At 44.1% G+C, this 19,433-nt stretch overlaps 1 protein-coding gene across 8 annotated transcripts in view; it reads left to right on the top strand.

Annotated features, from left to right (window-relative positions):
• Window positions 1-19,433, top strand: part of SVIL (supervillin) — a 214,933-nt gene that overhangs the window by 45,900 nt on the left and 149,600 nt on the right. For 5 of the 8 annotated variants that reach the window (XM_074358441.1, XM_045519224.2, XM_074358440.1 and 2 more), the window contains one exon: window positions 16,076-16,176. The exons of 2 other annotated variants lie outside the window; for them this stretch is intronic. The gene's annotated coding sequence lies outside the window, so the exon portion shown is untranslated. Of the gene's footprint in view, window positions 1-16,075; window positions 16,177-16,245; window positions 16,318-19,433 lie in introns of those variants that run through there. One more of the 8 variants, XM_045519229.2, reaches the window with a different exon arrangement.

The following is a 19,433-nucleotide window of genomic DNA, read 5'->3' as shown; positions in this document are numbered from 1 at the left end:
CCCAGGTGTCACTTTTAGCGCCACCCCCGGCATTTGGGGCTGGGCTCGGTCCATTTCTCCTGGTGGAATTTTCCCATTGCATTGGGAATATTGCAGGTGGCAGAACAGAGCAGCAGAAGTGGAAATTTTCCCGCAGTTTTCACCACTTGTGCCTTGAAGCAGACCTTGGGGCAGAAAGCGACACGTCATTTTGGCATGTGTGTTCCAGGGCCGGGGGTGGCAGCTGGGCTGAGTGGGAGAGGGCAGAGGGGAGGCTTGTAGACCAGGACAGTGGGCGCATCCAGGTCACCCACAGAGAGAAGGGGTCAATGCAGTTCAGTCTCTTGCCGAAGTTTCCATTTTTTTAACTTGAAATTTTAAAAGTGATCACAATTACATAGCAGTTATTCAACACCCTGTTGATCAAGGTATTTTGTAAGCCTTTGTTTTGAAAGATTCCAAAGGGAAGTGATCTCCAGTCTGATGGACAGAGGGGTTCGGGTGATCTTGGGGGGAACTCTTGGACAGGCGAGTAGGGCCAGTTTTCAATATGCTTCCAGTCCCTGAGGGTCACAGCTGTGTGCCAGGAGAAGAGACATGAAAAATCTGCTCCAGCCCATGGGCGGTACATCCCAGGCAGATGCCGGCTGACCTGGAGCCCTGTGTGCAGCCAAAATCTGTGATCAAAAATAGAAGGGCTGGGGGGTGGGTGTAGCTCAGGGGTAGAGCACGTGCTTAGTGTGCATGAGGTCCTGGGTCCAATCCCCAGTACCTTCACTAAAAACAAACAAAAAACCCGAAGGGCTGGCTCTGATTGCCCCACACAGGAATCCAGCTCAGTGTTCCAAGAGCCAGCTCCTCTAGACCCTGAGGTGACATCTCCGCATCCAGAGTGACAGCCCTGCCCCACCAGAACCAGCCCCATTGGGCCATCCTCTCCAGTGGGAACACATCTTATTCCATTGTCATGGTCCAGGACCGCTTAGTAAGCTCCCAGGGCTGGAGGTACGCCGACCAGTGTCTCCTAAGTCTTTAGCAGGTTAAACAGTCTTGGCTTTCAAGGAGTTTATAACACACACACACACACACACACACACACACACACACACAGACACCCCTCTTTGAACTCAGATCAAGCACATGTATGTTGAGGTGACTCAGAGAGTAACACAGTAACAGGATGAGATGAGTAAATCTTTAATTAACAAATCTCCCTGTAGCCCTCGGGCAAGGGGTTTTATCCATCACTAGAACAGAAGGATGGAGCAAAGGGCATGGTTTTCCCCTCACTTGGAGTCGGGGGCAGGTGGGAGGAAAGTCAGTTTTATTCTTAGAAGAGCTAAGGGCATGAATAGAACACGGTGTGATGAATGGGGAATGGTGACTTCCTAGCTGGACTGGCAGAGAATCAGGGCTGACGTGTTTCCGTGGGGCACCGGGGCACTGCATGGGTGGGGGTAACATTCCGGCAAGTGGGAGAACTGGTTTCTAAGGGTCATGGTATCTCACGTTTCACACTGGGCCCTACATGTGACTTGGTCTTACTGAACTGATTGCTACAAAGATATGTCCAGTATGGAAACAGTTAAGCAGGGCCGTCTTCCAGTAAAACTTTATTGACAAAAGTGGACACTGGGCAGGTCTGGCCCAGGGGTTGCAGTGTCTGGATCTCTGCTCTGGAACAGCAACGAGAGCTACCTTTTTGTTTTAGAGTATTTCTGGAGAGGGAGATTTTAGGTTTCATTAGCTTTACAAGAGGGATCAGTGACAGTTTCAAAATGGGTTATAGGATCTTAGCAAGAAATAATAGCAGACTGGATTAATAATGGAGGTTCAGACAGACCCAATTTTCTAACATTTCACATCATCGTGGTTAATATTTAACAGACATCTGAGAATCCAGATATAATACATCTTTGGGTCATTATAGATGGGTCCAAAGAGAAAACCACACTAATTCAGTCTTGGCAGAGGATTTGACACTGCCTGGGTATGTGTGTTTCAATGCTGAGATTTTAAAAAAATGAAAATAGAGATTTGTCTGGAACCATTGGGAAGAAATAAGGTAAATATGTGAACAGATGACCCAGGAGACGCCCGGAGCATGAAGTCTCAATACCGCTGTCTTCTGGAAGAAGGCAGAGACATCTGGTTAGTGTAAGGATGAGGAACGATGTGAAAGGGAGTCCCAGGTCCAGATTAGAAAAGCATCTTGACATCTTAAAGCAACAAGCCAGAAAAAAAATCTGTCTTTAATAGCTGGTACTGTGGGAAAAGTCACTGAATGTAGAGATTTGAGTAAGAAATCCTTCAGAGCAAAACAGTGAATTCTTTTGAGAACAGATCTTTCCAAGAGTACATCGTAAGAGATGCAAGATGATAGGAAAACATCTGGAAAACTACTAAAGGACCTCAAAAATGTTACACTGGGAAGCTGTTGGAGTCACCTGTCCCAGCCCTCCGTGACGAGAAGGAGGTTTCTCTCTTGGCTGTTGAAAGGGAGCTGGATGAGGATGGTTACGTGAGAGAGCTTATTTCTTTTGAGTCCAATTTTTAAATAATCAAAAGCAGACAAAGCTTATAAAATGGTTCCAACCAGATTGAAACATTTTCTCACCAACAGGAACAGATTAAAAGCAATGTCCGTATGGGTCGTCTGCGGAGGTCCCCACACTTGGCGTCCCCACTCGTGTTCTCATCTGGTTCTCAACAGCGGGCTCTGTGCTGTTGCTCTTAGGGTTGAACTGGGGGAAAGGAGGAAAAGATGGAAAATACGGGGGTTGATATCTTCCAGGAAGACGCTGTACATGTTAGCAGGCTACAGTTACTCCAACCAAAACAATTTAAACTTTTCCTTGTGTTTTGAATCCTGGGCATGAATCTTGCCTTGGACCAAATGGATGTGACTCTGGGGACGTGCTGGAGACCTGAGCTCTGCTGCTTGTCTGCTGCTGCACCTCACTGTCACTTGCAAGGGTCAGTCACGACCCAGTGGTGCCTGGTTGCGCTGTTTCTGGCCTCTTTCTAAGTTAGATGCAACTTCGTAAAACTCAGAGTTTCCTCAACCCAGACATTTTAGGGCAGCTTGAAGGAAATAATCTGTAAAGCAGAAAAGTGCTTTGAGGTGGATTAAGTCAAACAGAGTGTTTATGTAAAAGGCTTTAACATGTAAACCAATTAAAGAGTCTTATAATTTGACTTCTCTTTCCCATAGGACAAAGCCTTTTTATAATGTAAATATAGTAAAGAATCTCCATGCTCTATAATCTCGCCAACATTCTTTTCTTTTAGCAGGAGTTAAATAAGGGGGAGTCTCAAAGCCTTGTTGATACATTGTAGAAAGCTTTGAATTTTTTATTAGCTTCACTGGAAATCTTTGTTGCCTGGGAAGTTCACTAATGGAATATGGCATTTCTAACACAAATCCGTGTCTTAGCTGTCTGTAGTGAATTACCTAGTCCTTGTTGCTGCAGCAAGGTAAAATTAATTCTAAACCGGTCCTGGGTCAGCTCTTCCCACTGTAAAGCTTTTGCAGTCGTAAGGTACAGGGTTCCTTGGGTCAAGGTAAACTTTCTTTATCTTCATTCACCTCTTGAGCCCCCTGATAGTGGCTGCTCTTGTCTGTGGAACTAACCTCTCCATCCCAGCACCAGCATCTTGCATCTCGAGGGGTGGTGCCATCACTCACCCAGTGCCCCGTCTGCCCCATCACATCACCTCATCTCCTCCACTGTCACCACCAGGTGATGCCAACTGTCCCTGCCTGCATGGCTCTGGTGGCCCCCAACCCCCTGTTCCTTGTCCACTTCCCCAGCTACCTACCTGTACCATGTTACCCTACAAAGTCTGTTTTCCTTGGAGCAACTAGAGTGATTCTTTAAACCCAAATCAAGATGACGTCGCTCCGGTGCCCACCCCCTCCAGTGGCTTCTGGTAACTCTGAGTAAAACCCCAAGCCTCTGTGACCTGCGCTCAACTCTCTCTGCCCAGCGCTTCCGGCTGGATTCCCAGGCACCTTCCTGTCCCTCACTCAGCTCCAGCCACACCGGCCACCTTGCTAGTCCCATGCACAAGCCAGTCACATCCTCATTTCAAAGCTTGACACTTTGCACTTGGTCCTCTTTTGCCTTCCTGAACCTTCAGCTACTCACCAGCTTTCTGGCCAGTTCTTCCAGGTCTCCGCCCAAAGGTGACCACCTCAGGGACACCTGACCACTTGATCTAAATTAGAAGCCCCCCATCCTCTTACCCTGTTCTTCCTTCCCAGCTTTTATTCCTTGACAGTCAGTCTATTATTGATTGATCACTTCGTTTATTTGTCCATTCATTTATTGGTAATTCATCGATCCCTCCCAAGAGAATGTAAACTGTCTGAGGACAGGGACTTACATTGATAAGCATGTATCTTTCACGCCTAGCGCACGTAGGCAATCCAGATGTGTCTGCTGGGTATTGAATGAAGGAAAGAACCGGAATCACTTGCGTTGCTTTTGGTCTGCATCTGTAGACCAAGTCACAGCGCAGTTGTGCGCTTCAATAGTACCGTGACATTTTTGATTTTCCTACCCTGATGAGGTTTGCAATTCAATAGTCAAGGGTTAACTTAGATTTAGCTCTTGCCTAAAGACTTTAGCAGTGACCTTGGTCTACTTCCAGTGTAGTTCAACATGTGGGACACATGTACCATAGGGACATACGTGTCCGGGCTTTTTGGTGATTTACTGGTTTCATCGTGGTGAGCTGTGTGGACGGGCAGAGCTTGCCTTCTTAGTAATCAGCAGTCACGTAGCACGGGGAGGAAGGGCCACAGACTTGTGTTGCTTTCAGTACAGCAGAGTTCCCATGACTATCCAAACACTCAGAGGTCCCTTTAAGAAGCTTTATAAGACTCACAGAGCTTTTTCTCCCATCAATGAGCAACCCCAAATATTCCTATAAATATTATCTGAAAAGAAATCGGGGGTGGGGGTTAGTGGAGGGAGTTGGAGAGATGGTCTGCAGAACCTTGGAGATATAGAATAGCCCCATTCCATGGGATAATTTTGTTGACATAATTGCTACGGGCCACTTCTGAGAAGTCAGTTGTATCAACACATGATTTATGTTCAGTAAAATTCACTCTTTGTAAAGGTGTACGGCTGTGAATTTTGACCAGCGCACATAGTTGTATAACCACCATAATCAAAATACCAATTTTATCACCGTAAAATGTTCCTCGTGCTGCTTTGTAGTCACTCAGCCCTGACCCCTGGAAGCCACTGACCGGTGTTCCATCCTTGGGGTTTTGCCTTTTCCGTGTGTCCTATGAATGGAGCCCAGCAGCCCATGGCTGAGATGCACCGATGCTGGGATGTGTTGCCAGTTGTTTGTTACTTCTTATTCCTAAGAGGTATCCTTGTGGGTGTGGAGTTCACGTACCTATTCAGCAGGAGGACATTTGGGTTGTTTGAAATTTGGGGTGATTATGACTAAAACTCTTGTAACATTCACGTATAGGTGTTTATGGGGACACACACTTTCATGTTTTCTTGAATAAATGCCTAGGAGTGGGGTTGCTGGGTTGTGTGGTAAGTGTATGTTTAGCTTTCTCAAAACCGACCAAGCTGATTTCCAAAGTGGTGGCACTGCTTTCTCTTCCCATGAAGGTGTGGGAGGTCCCGGAGCTGCTTCTGAAGCTCATGGTCTCATACCCAGAGCGTTTTGCCTTCTTGGAGAGAAACCTCAGGATTTCCCTTCCTCCCGTTCTCTCTCAATTTTGTGCTCCAGTCTCTTCTACTTGGACCTTTAAGTTACTTTTATTTAGGAGTCTTTCAGCCCTTCCCCATTGTCTGAGTTTTTTTTTTTTTTTTTTCCTTCTCTGTTCCAGTGCCGTGGCTTGTACCCAGCAGGTGCTGAGTACACATCCATTTGATTTGGTTGTAGTAAACTAGATTAAACTGGTCCCCAGGACAATGATGGCCCGTAGTGGGATTTTGGTGCATGTATAGCCGGCTCCTGGGACACCTGTACAAGGTGGGTGAGCCCTACCCCAAGACCTAGGGAGAGATCCCTGTTATTTCTCTTCTGGCGATAAAGTATCACCCGCCGGGTGTGGGGTATAAAGGTGGGTTTGGACTGTCATGAGGTGAAGATCCTTCTTGGCCTGGGTGGAGAAGACAAAACCAAGTCCGTGATTATTATAAGGTATAGAGATTTAGCTTGGGGACACAAACCAGGAAACGTACAGAATCTCTGAGAAGCCTTTTCTTTCTCATAAAGCTTTTCCATTGTTTTTTAATCAGTGGTGAAGCCTGGCGTAGAGGTTAAGAGTGAGAACTCTGAGGATGAGGTAGAGCTCAGTGGTAGAGCACAGGCTTAGCATACAGGGGGTCCCAGGTTCAATAAAAAATGTATATATATATATATTAAAAAAAAAAAAGACTGAGAACTCTGGAGCCAAACTCTGCTAGTAACCACCTGTGTGACCTTGGGAGCCTTTCTGTACCTTACTTTCTTCATCTATAGATGGGGATAATGATAGTAGTAGTGAAGCGTGATGATTTGTGGTTAATATGGACACTGACCTTAGGACAGTGCCCAGCACATATTAAGTGCTCTAGGAGTGTCTGTCACTGCTGTAATTGTTAGTAACTAAACTTCACCCCCAGGACTCTGAAAACATGCATTTACTGTGCATTTGCACACTTGGACGGCTCTCAGGTACTAGATACCTGTTCAAAGAATGATGACAATTTAGTTGCCAATGAGGGGGGAGGGTATAGCTCGGGGGTAGAGCACGTGCTTAGCATGCACGTGGTCCTGGATCACCCCCCAAAAAAAAACAAACGGTGAGCACCAGAGTTGGTGGCCTTCCTGCAGCGATGTCCAGGCGCTGCTCCTCCCTGAGCCCTGCGTTACCCTCAGTGTGTGGGCTCAGGTCACGTCAACTGGCCTCAGTTCTTTGGTCTAACTTGCTTGTTTCTTTTACTTTTGGAAGCTCAGCGGGGAGGCTGTGACTTCCGAGCAATGCTGTCCTCCTCCGTCAGGAAGTCCCCCGGGTTCCCCATCTGACAGGTTGAGTCCACCACAGTCTGGTCCCAGGTCATGGTTAGAAGTTTGGGCACAAGATTGTCAGACATGTCTCTCCGTCTTCTGGTCCCATGTCCAGGCAAGGTGGCTTCCTTTAGAGCTGTCCAGCAGCTTTCTCCTGATGTTTCCTTATCGGGTCCTCTCTCCAAGGAACAGACCTGCCTTGGCTTTCCCATCTGGGACCTGTGCTTTGCGGGGATCCAGTCAGTGGCCTCTGTGTTTTGGGGCCACACCTCAGGGCTGGAGCAGGCAGTCCCGGGGACCCCTGAGTGCCCACACAGCCAGCAGGCAGGCCCAGCGGGCACACTCGGGGACTCTGCCTGCCACACAACACTGCCTGTCTCCTGCCCTTAGAGTTACCACAGGGGGTGGAGGAATTTACTGCAAAAAACTGTTTTTGTTTGTTTTTTTTAACAAGTTGAAGGTTTGTGGCAACCCTACATTGGGCAAGTCTATTGGTGCCTTTTTTCTAACAGCATTTGCTCACTTCGTATCTCTGTGTCGCACGTGGTCATTCTCACAATATTTCAAACGTTCTCATTGTCCTTATGTGTTACGGTGATCTGTGATCAGGGATCTTTATTACCACTACAACTCACTCAAGTCACTCAGATGACGGTTTGCATTTTTAACAATAAAGTATTAAAAATTTTTTTTTTGTTCTGGGAGGAGGCAATTAGGTTTATTTATTTATTTAATGGAAGTCCTGGGGGTTGAACCCAGGACCTTATGCATGCTAAGCATGTGCTCGATCACTGAGCTCTACCCTCCCCACTAGCAATAAAATGTTTTTAAGGTATATATTTTGTTTTTTCTAGACATACTGCTATTGCACACTTAATAGGCTACAGAGTAGTGAGGATGTAACTTTTACATGTGCTGGGAGACCAGGAACCCGGTGTGACTCACCTTACTGCAGTACGCACTTCGCTGCAGTCACCTGGAACCCAGCCTGTGGTATCTCCGAGGTCTGTTGGCGTGCTGTCCTGAGCATTGGGACTCACCAGTGCACTACCTTAAATGCTCCTAAGTGCTGTGACTTACAAAACGTAAACCTGGGAGGTGCATCGCTGAATTCCTAGCAGCCTTTCCACGTTGTCTTAACTAAACACACAGTTGCTGGCATGGGGCACGTACAAGGCAGTGGTGGCCTTGGAAAGACTCTCCTCATACCTGAAGCTCTTGAGACCCACCTCTGTAGCAGGTACAGGAGGAGGCAAGAGTGAACAGAGACAGTCAGGACCCATTGCTCCCTTGTCTGTCATGACGTATGATACGTAGAGTATGTCCAGTGGTGAACACCAGCCTTCAGTGTGTGTATTTCTTGTCAAACACAGTTTGCATATCAATAGGTTTTTCTTGAATTGAGGTACAGTTGATTTACAGTGTTGTGTTAGTTTCTGGTGTACAGCACAGTGATTCAGTTTTATATGTGTATATATATTCTTTTTTATATTCCTTTTTATTATACGTTATTACAAGCTATTGAATATAGTTCCCTGTTTTCTCCAGTAGGTTCTTGTTGTTTATCTATTGTATATATAGTAGTTTGAATCTGCTAATCCCAAACTCCTAGTTTATCCCCCTTTCTTTCCCCTTTGGTAACTATTAAATTTGTTTTCTGTGTCTGTGAGTCTGTTTCTGTTTTGTAAATAAGTTCATTTGTATCTTTGTTTAGATTGCATGTATAAATGATATCATATATTTGTCTTTGACTTGATTTAGGATGATAATCTTTAGGTTCATCCATGTTGCTGCATATGACATTGTTTAATTCTTTTTATGGCTGAGTAGTATTCCATTGTATATATATACACACCACAAGTTTTTCACCTAATCATCTGTCAGTGGACATTTAGGTTGCTTCCATGTCTTGGCTATTATAAATAGAGCTGCTATGAACATTGGGGTGCATGTGTCTTTTCAAATTAGAGCCTCTGATAATGTGCCAGGAGTGGGATTGCTGGATCATATAGTAACTATTTTTCATTTTTCAAGGTATCTCCATACTGTTTCCCATAGTGGCTGCACCTCAGTAGGTTTTTTAATTTGGTGTTTCTTGTTCACTCAGGGAAAAAAGAGCAGGCGTAGCATACTCATCTTATTTTCACAACAATGTGCACCTAAAAGCCAGCAAAGAGCGATAGAAAATATTTACCCTCATCAGTTGCTGAATTTCAAGGGTCGACTGAGTTTAGGAGCCCAAAGATGGGTCACGGTATGGTGGTTGCTTTGAGTCCACCACATGTGCATCCGGTGCAGGAAGCAGTGTACGCCTGGGCCTGTGGTGCTGTGAAGGGCCTTGGTCCTCTTCTTGCTGTGGTGGCTGTACATCTAGAGTGCCTCTTGGAATTGCCCGTGAAGGTGTTCTCATGTGGTAATTTTCAGGCTTGTGGAGGTTTAAGGACACTTAGAGAAAGTCAGACCCTTTGAGGTGCGTTGTGAACTGTTGGAATGTTGCATTCCGTTTTGCAGCTTGGCCCATTGTATGTTTTCTTATTATAATTACAAATATATGTATGTATATGTGCACATGTGATGTGTATATATATGTATATATAGTATATATACACACACATTGAATAAATAGCTATTAAATAATATATAGAAATACATATATAAATAAATACATACAGATATGTTAAATATATATTCATATATGTGTGTATATATATTTAATTTGTAAACATAAAGTTGGCTGTTACTATGCATCTTAGTTCAGACTGTTATAGCAAAACACCACAGACTGGGTGCTTACACAATAAACGTTTATTTCTCATGGTTCTGGGGCTGGGAAGTCTGAGATCAGCCAGCCAGCAGGTTCATTTCCTGGCTGGGACTCACTGCCTGCTTTGCAGACAGCCCCCTTGCTGTGTCCTCCCCAGGTGGAGAGCAGAGGGAAGAAGCAAGCTCTCTGTCCCTTCTATTAGGGCACTAATCTCATCACAAGGGCTGCACCATCATGTCCTAAGCACCCCCAGAGGTCCAGCTCCATGCCATCACCTTGGGATTAGGATTTCAGCAGGTTAATTCTGAGGGGCACAGAGCTCTGTATTTGGACGCTCTGAACAGTATAAAATCAGATTCACATAGATCACAAGCACGTCTGTCTGTCAAATGGCAGGCTGAGTTTTTCTTCAATGTTTGCTACTTGTTTACTCATTTTTGTGGTTGCTCTTAGGCAAGTGGTTGGAGGCACCAAAGAACTCAAAAAAAAAAAATAATAATATGAGAGAACTTCATATTGAGAATTTAGCCTGTTAACTTTATTTTTCTGCTTGTGATTTTGGATAACACACACATCCTTTGAACTGTGAAGCAGAGCACCTCCCATGACTTTAAGAAGGGAGTGCATCTGAAGACACACGAGGACCTGGCGTTGCCCTTTAAGAGCCTGTGCTGTGACGGGGTGTACAGCAGCAGAAAACCTAAAAAGTGGGAGACGTGTCCCTGGAGGAAAGTGTCCCCAAGGACAGGGGGTGGTGGCCTTTCTGGATCTCACCAGGGAGGACTGTGTGCTTATTTTAGCTCCCTCCCCTTCATGTGTCCCCACGTCAGTTGCTATTTTGACTGTGAGCATCTTTGCACAGCTGGTGGCTTGCTGACTGCCAGAAGCCCTCTCATGGGGAGTGAGCTGTGTCCACTGGTCCCCGTCAGTCTGTCTGCCTCTGCTTGCTGAGCGCTGGACTCATGCCTGTGAAATACAAAAAACACACAAGGTCAGACACCAGCTTATGTCAATGCACAGTCCCATTTTAGAGAAAAAATTACATAAGAAATTCTCTTGGTTAAGAGAAGTGAAGTACGAAAAGGTTGGCACGGTCAAATTGTACTTTGAAATGTAACTTTGCTATACCTTACTTAGTGAAAACTACCAACATTTACTCAGGAAAAAATCCAGTATTTGGGAAAATATTTACTGTTCTATGGATATGATCCTAATGTATAAAAATAGGACAAGCATGATGGTGCAAGATCACAACATCTCCGATAAATCACTTGACAAGTAAAATGGGCCATTGTTAGCACTCTTTTTAAAATATTGAGATGTAGTCAGTTTACAGTGTTGTGTTAATTTCTGGAGTACAGCATAGTGATTTAGTTACATATACGTATCTATATTCCTTTTCATGTTCTTTATCATTATGGGCTGTTACAAGGCATTGAATGTAGTCCACCTTATTGTTTATCTATTTTATATATACTAGTTAGTATCTGCAAATCCCAGACTCCCAATTTATCCCTCCATCCCCTCCCATCCCCCTATAACCATAGGTTTGTTTTCTATGTCTGTGAGTCTTTCTGTTTTGTAAATTAGTTCATTTGTGTCTTTTTTTTTTTAACATTCCACATATAAGTGATATCATATGGTATTTGTCTTTCTCTTTCTGATTTACTTCACTTAATGTGACAATCTCCAGGTCCATCCATGTTGCAGCAAATGGCATTATTTCATTCTTTTTATGGCTGAGTAGTATTCCATTGTATACATATACCACATTTTCTTTATCCAACTGTCTTTCAATGGATGTTAGTACTCTTAAAATGGTGTATTATTTATTCCTTGTCCAAGCTGTCTGAGCACCCCTCTCCCATATTAAAGTGAAGCCTTGACAACCTCGGTGTGTCATTGAAAACCATCCTTCCCTCTTTCTAAAGGCGGCACTGAGCTCAGGGATCTTGGAAGGGAGCCCCACGCTCTCAGTGTCCCCACTGCCCCGCCCCCACTTTGCCCTCCCTGCTGTCATTTCTCACTTGCCACCAACCTTGGCTCCTGCACAGTCCAGTCCAGGTACTTACTAATGGTTTTTCCATCAACTTGTGTGGTCCTGGAATGAATGCTAGCAGCATAACACCTTGCTTGGGGCACCATTATAGTGAAGTCCCTGTCTGAGGGCTGATAGGACGGGGCTGCCCCCACACTGTTACAGACCCTTGGAGATGCTTGTGGGTTATTGTGTAGTGCCCATCAGTGGACGCCCTCTAAGAGGCACGTGGTTTTGCTGATTTGGAGATACTTTTATAAATGTTCAAATAATAAAAATGATTACTTTTTAAAAAATTATTATTATTATTATTATTATTACTATTATTAATGTGGCTAATCCAACCCAGGGTGGTTGAGAATAAACTTCTACTCATCATTTGTAACCAGGTTTTTGGCACAATTGAGGAGGGAGAAAGGACCCTGAGCAAGAAGGGAGGCAGACAGGTAGGCCTTCTAGAAACTGGAGGCGTCTGAGCTGAATCTCAAAGGTTTCTTGAGGTTTGTTTGGGGGTGAAGAGGAAGTGCCTGCGGTTGGTGAAAATGTCTTTAAGACCCTCCTTTCATTGCTCTAAGCATCTAAGGTAAGAAAATAGCCAGAGTGAAAGTTAGGTCTTGGGACGCCTCTTTCCTGGAGTCCGTAAGGCGGGACTCTCAGATGCCTGGTGAGGGGGACAAGTGTTTGCTAAACACTCTGGACCCAGAGGCCCCTGACACTGTGGGAGTTAAGTACAGTCAGACTCCAAGTCTGCAGGTTCTGCGTCCCTGGATTTGACCAACAGATTGAAAATATTCAGGGGAAAAAAATTCCAGAAAGATCCCAAAAGCAAAACTTGAATTTACTGCAAACAGGCAACTATTTCCATAGCATAGCGTTGTACTTATAATTATTTACAAAGCGTGTACATTGTATTAGGTATTATATGTCATCTAGAAATGGTTTAAAGTATGTGGGGGGATGTGCATAGATTATATGCAAATACTACACCATTTTCTATAAGGGATTTGAGCATCTGAGGATTTTGGTATCCAAGGGGGTCAGAACCAATCCCCTTCAGATACCGAGGGGCAACTGTACTGTGAGACGACAGCTCACTGGAACCTGCCTTCACTGTGGGCACCTCCACCACACCTCCTGTCCAGCCCAAGTCTCCAGAAACTTTAAGATAAAAGTCTGCCTTTCCCTGCTGTAATCTCCCCTCCAGATGCAATTGGTCCTATCGGAGTTTCTTGTTTTTTGTTTTTAATATGTTTTTGTTGAAGTGTAGTCAGTTTACAATGTGTCAGTTTCTGGTGGACAGCACAATGCTTCAGTCACAAAGGAACATGCATACATTCGTTCTCATGTTCTTCACCATAGGCCACTGCAAGATATTGAATATGGTTCCCTGTGCTACACAGCAGAAACTCGTTGTTTATCTGTTTTATATATAGTAATTAGTATCTGCAAATCTCGAACTCCCAATTTATCCCCCCCCCTTCCCCACTCTGGTAACCATAAGTTTGTTTTCTATGTCTGTGAATCTGTTTCTGTTTCGTAAATAAGTTCATTTGTTTTGTTTTTTTTTTTTTGATTTCCACATGTAAGTGCTGTCATGTGGAATTTTTCTTTCTCTTTCTGGCTTACTTCACTTAGAATGACATTCTCCTGTCGGAGTTTTGCATAGAGGTACTCACCTGAAAGTCCAGCAAAAGTTTATTTAATTTTTTACCTTTTTTTCTTTAACTGAAGTACAGTTGATTTAAAATGTCATGTTAGTTTCAGGTGTCCAGCAAAGTGATTCAGTCATGCATGTACATGTATGTATATATTCTTTTTCAGATTCTTCTCCGTCATAGGTTATTACAAGATGCTGAGTAGAGTTCCCTGTGCTGTATTGTTGGTTATCTGTGTGAAAGTTTATTTTTGACCAGGAATATGTGCTTTAGAAGGGTGGAGCGAGCCCTAGAGAGCCTGGACGGGACCTCTGGGTCTGACCTGGAGCTGAGTGCCTCTTCCGGCTGCTCTAAAACCACACTGATGATCCTCCACCCCCAGTGCCCCATCTCCTCTGGAGTTTTTTCCCTCTCATACAGGTTTGATGAGTTTAATTAAACTTCAACCTCTCCCTTAGTCTGAACCCTTTCCTGATGGTGGTCTTGCTCTTTTGTCTTTCCCAAGTGATCTTGAGGGCATGGAGGGAGATTTGTTGTTTTGTTTGCCTGTCAGAGATGATATTCGGAAGTTTTATTGTCTCATGGCTGAGGTTTCCCTTTGTCTTTGGACAAACCAGGTCCTTAGAACTAAAGCATTTCAGATTCAGGCCTTTCAAGCTCCTTGGTCTTTGGGCTCACACGCTCCACTGCAGATTTTCTTCTTTCTTGACTCGTGGTTGTGGAATCCCAAGGGGTTCCCTCTGCACACTCAAGTTTTGGAACCCCTGTGCTAGAGGACGCTGGAGGGACGGGCCAAGAACAGAGAGCGATGATCTCTAAGCAGAGAGGGAGATGAGGATTTCCTCTCCAGCCCCTGCCTCTTGGCTTCTTTTGGTTTTCTTCGGCTTTTTTCTTTTTGAATAATTTTATTTTTCCTTCCTTTATAGCCAGTCTGGAAAGAGGGTCTCCTTCCTAAAGCAGGTACATCCTCCCCAGTTTAGTACATAGAGGAAGAGTCTCAGGAAAGAGAGGCTGACATGAGTCCAGCCCAGCTCCCAAAACTCCAGAGCTTTTTAGTAATAAATAGATTTGTGGAGGAGGAAGGAAAATATTTTGGGGGGGCACAAAAAACCAGACTCCTTAAACCCCATGTTTCGTCTGTGTTTACCGCAACCATCTTTGTGGCTTCAGGTCATGAGTTCACGCCTGTCTGAAGTTCACCAAGCACTGGTGACTTTTTTGTTTGTTTTTTTTCGCCTTGTGGGGACTTCACACGGTTGACTTACCACCCCCACCACACCTCCACCAACCCCACCCCCCTCATCACCGCAGGCTCATTTCCTTGTCGGTTGCCTCAGTCTGGGTTTCTGGAGACAAACCCCCATTCTTTCTACACCAGGTAAGAGGCTCTGACCCCATGCCTGCCGTGTGCTTCCCCAAACTGCATACTGACTCCAGCTCTGCCCCTTACGGTGCTGGTGTGTCCTTGGCTGCTGTCCAGTTCAGGCCTTCTGGGCTGGACTGGGCTCTTTCCTTAGGTGACGTCTTCAAAAGATAATACAAGGAAGTGCTGAACAGACATGGCTGGGTGGGGATGGGGTGGGGGAGGGATGGAGGAGGTGCCTCATTAGGTCCTAAAACAAGAGACTGCCCAAAGCCTCTGTGTCTTAGCCACTGACCAACTAACCACCAACCAAATACCAGACCTAGGGTTCCCTGCTTCCATCTGGGATCTCGGGGCTGGAGCCCTGCCTGTGCCTGGGGGGCCCTCTCCCGTGCTGAGTCATCGGGGTGCCACAGGCAGCCGGCCTTCTGAGTGTCAGGAACGAGCGTATCACCACACAAGTCTGCCTGGATGCACATTGCATGCAGTTAGGAAAACCAGGCAGGGAAGGATGTTTCTCTTAGCCCTACTCTGTGGTGCTTCCAGTGCAGGTGGGGTGTTCCCTCTTTCCCCAGCCTTTGAGGAAAATGAACGTTGAAGATTTTCTCTGCCTGGAATTAATGGCATGGACCAAGTTCCAGCCCAGTCCCTCACTCCGGCTGCCCTAGACGGTTACTCTAGTCTCTTAACTTCCTTATCTGCTGTCTCTCTGCTTTTAACGACCCGGGCCTTTGCCAGCTCCCTCTGGTTAGATGTATCCAGCTCTTTGAGGAGTTTCAGCTATTCTCCTCTGGCTTCTTAAGTCTTCCTTTGTTACAAGGCTTCTTTCCCAAAGCCCCTTATTTGGGTCCGATGTAATTTTGTGTTTTAGGAAGGCCTCATATTTATTCAGGATAGCTCTTGCCTTTAGACCAAATGTAAAATTTCATTGCCACAGAAAAATTAGAGCTTTGGAGGACTGTTATATAGAAATGACTCAATTCACTGAGTTTACAATGAAGGGCAAAAAAATGTATTTTTTAATTGAGTATTTTTTATAAGATGTTTAAGAAGATACTCTAACCACTGCCTATAATTTGTAGTTGCCAATGTTCGTGAATAATTGAAAGGAAGAAAGCTCTTTAGAAGCAGACAATTAATCCCAGCAGCAGGTCTGGCTCTGCTCATACATGTGATTGTCTTATTTTGTTTGCTGGTTTCTTTCTTAGATTTCAAAGCAGAAATTTTTCTTTCCCTTTATGCAGGAAGAGTTCAGGTGGGGGACCTGGAAGCCTGGGAGAGCTGAGATGGGAAGATCTTGGAGTCATTCTCCATCTGAAGCCATGATTTAAACAGCAGCGTTACAGTAAGAAGAGAGAAATGTGAATGTTTTGTGGTTGACACGTCATTGATTTTGCCTGCATTCTGAGTAAAGGTGAAGGGACATTGTGAAGGGCAAATTTGTTTGAATGACATTCAACAAGCCAGAGCTCTGAGAAAATTAAAGGTACCTCTGTGATAATTTATGTATCCCAAACATTTGCAGGATCCCTGGAACACACCTCTCTACTGTTAATGGCAGAGATTGGGTCTGTGCTCCCGTGAGTCTTATAAACATTGGATTCAAGTGAAACAACCTTCTTTACTGAAGGATCTCAAAAACGGGGGAGCCCTGTGACTGTGGCGTGCGCAGTGGGCAGCGTTCACCAGAGGCCCATGGACCTCTTCCTGTGGGCCATGCTAAGACCAGGTTCCATTTACTCACCAAGTGCTTGGTAACACCTGCCGTGCTCAGGGTTAGATGCTAAAAATACAGCAGTAAGTGAGCTTGGCAGTGCTTGTGTAAAGATGGAGAACAAGGTAAGAAGCTAGTGAGAGCACTCATTGGGAGGCACGCTAGCAGATGTTTGAGAGAGCAGGCTCAGGAGCTGGAGACCTGGGTGTGAGTCCTGAGTCTGCCACCCATAACCTGCATGACCTTGAGCAAGAACTTAGTTTCTCTTTCACCCTTGACATCTATAGAATGGTGGTAATGTCATCTACCAAGTAAGGTTGCCACGAGGATTAAAATGTGGAATACACGCTGGCAAATACTAACCCTGATGCAAATTTATCAAAATGTGTGCGTATAATAAAATGGCTGAGTGCTTTGAAGGGTATGTGATAACTGACTGGGAAGGAGAGAGTGGTGGCTGGGGACATTTGAGTAGGACGATCCAGGACTGCCCTGCGGTAGAGACATGTAAAGGTGAGAACTGCTATGGGGGGCGTGCAGGGACAGTCCACAGGGGGAACTGCAAGGGCAAAAGGGCGTGTCTCATGCAGAGAAAGCATTTGACAAGTTTCAACACTTCTTTAATATTAAAAAACAAAACAACTAAACAACAACAAACTAGGAATCGAAGGGAACGTCCATAACCTAAAAAGGGCATCTGTAAAAACCCCACAGCTAACAAACATCAGACTTAATTGTGAAGGACTGAAAGCTTTCCCCCCACTGGATTGGAAAGAAAGAAGTAAAACTGTCTCTGTGGATGACGTGATCTTGGGTGTGGAAAGCCCTAAGGAATCCACTAAACTATTAGAACTCACAGGCACGTTCAGAAAAGTTGCAGGATACAAGATGAGGATACAAAAATCAGTTCTAATGCTAATACACTTATAAGGAACCATCTGAAATGAAATTAAGAAAATAATTCCTTTTACAATAACCATGAAAAAAAAGTAAAATACAAGCCTTACCTCAGAGATACTCCGGGTTCTGATCCAGACCCCACAATGAAGTGAATATCACGGTGAAGTGAGTCACACAAATATTTTGGGTTCCCAGTGCACATAAAAGTGATGTTTACCCTGTAACGTGGTCTATTAAGTGTGCAGTAGCATTAGGTCTAAAAAAGCAACATACAAGCCTTAATTAAACACTTTATTGCTAAAAAATGCTAACCGTCATCCGAGCCTTCAGCAAGTCATAATACTATGACCTTTTTGCACTGACAACATTAAGGACCACTGATCACAGACCACAGTAACAAGTGTAACAATAACGGAAAAGTCTGAAGCATTGTGAGAATTATCAAAATGTGACAGAGACGCAAAATGAGCAAATGTCATTGGAAAAATGATGCCAACAGACTTGCTCAATGCAGGGTTGCCACAAACCTTCATTTTGTAAATGGTGCAATATCTGCAAAGTGCAATAAGGTGAAGTACAAACAATCAAGGTATGCCTGTACTCAGGAATAAATGTAATAGTTTTAACTACAAGTCATGGTTGAAAGAAATCAAAGAAAATCTAAGTAAATGGAAAAACATCTCCCATGTTCATGAATCAGAAGTCTTACTATCATTAAAATGGCAGTGCTCCCTAATTTGATTCATAGATTCAGTGTAATCTCCATCAAAATCAGATGGATTCTTTGCAGAAATTGACAAGCTGACCCTAAAATTCATATAGAAATTTAAGGGACCCAGAATAGCCAAAACAATCTTGAAAGGGGGGCAGAATTGGAAGACTTACCCTTCCTGATTTCAAAACTTAATACAAAGCTACAGCCATCAAGACAGTGAGGTTCTGGCCTAAGGATAGACATACAAATTTTTGGAATAGAACTGATAGACCAGAAATAAACCCATACATTTATGGTAATTGATTTTTTGACAGATATGCTGAGACAGGTCATTGGAAAGTAGTTCTGTTCATAAATGGTCTAGGACAACTGGCTGTCAACAGGCAAAAGAATGAAGTTGGATCCCACCTTAAAAATTAACTCAAAGTGGATCAAAGGCATAAATGTAAGAGCTAAAACTGTAACATTCTTAGAAGACAACATGGGTGTTAATCTTCATGATCTTGGGTTAAACAATGATTTTTTAAGATGTAGCACTGAAGGCACAAGTCACAAAAGAGAAATAGATAAATCAGACTTCAACAGAATGAAAAGCTTTTGTGTATTGAAAGACACTGTCGTGGGGGGATAGCTCAAGTGGTAGAGTGCATGCTTAGCATGCACAAGGTCCTGGGTTCAATCCCCAGTACCGCCTCCAAAAATAAACTTAATTACCTGCCCCTCAAAAAAAAAAAAAAAAAACCTAAATAAATAAATCACTCTTCAAAAAATATTACAAAAATAAAAAGACACCATCAAGAGAGCAAAGAGACATAGAATGAGAGAAAATATTTGCAAATCATGTTAACTGATAACAGACTTGATCTAGAATATGTAAGAACTCTTCCAACTCAATAAGAAAAAGATAACCTGATTCAAAGCTAGATGAAGATCTGAAATAGGCAAAGAAGATGTGCAAATGGCCAGTAGGCACATGAGAAGATTGTCCACACTACTCATTATCAGGGAAAGGGAAATTAAAACCACAGTGAGATCCCACTTCATACCCTCCATGAAAGACAGACAGTGACAAGTGTCGGTGAGGATGTGGAGAAGCTAGAGCTCTCATACACTGCTGGTAGGAATGCAGAATCTTCCCCAAGCAGCTGCTTTGGGAAACAGTCTGGCAGTTCCTAACAGTGAAACAGAGTCTGCCTTATGGCCTGGCCTATCCACTCCTCAATGTCTATACCCAGGAGAAATGAAAACACATCTCTGCACCAAAACAGAATAT

The sequence above is a fragment of the Camelus bactrianus genome, chromosome 35, assembly GCF_048773025.1.
Source record: "Camelus bactrianus isolate YW-2024 breed Bactrian camel chromosome 35, ASM4877302v1, whole genome shotgun sequence".
NCBI lineage: Eukaryota > Metazoa > Chordata > Mammalia > Artiodactyla > Camelidae > Camelus > Camelus bactrianus.
This window is presented reverse-complemented; position numbering and strand designations above follow the sequence as displayed.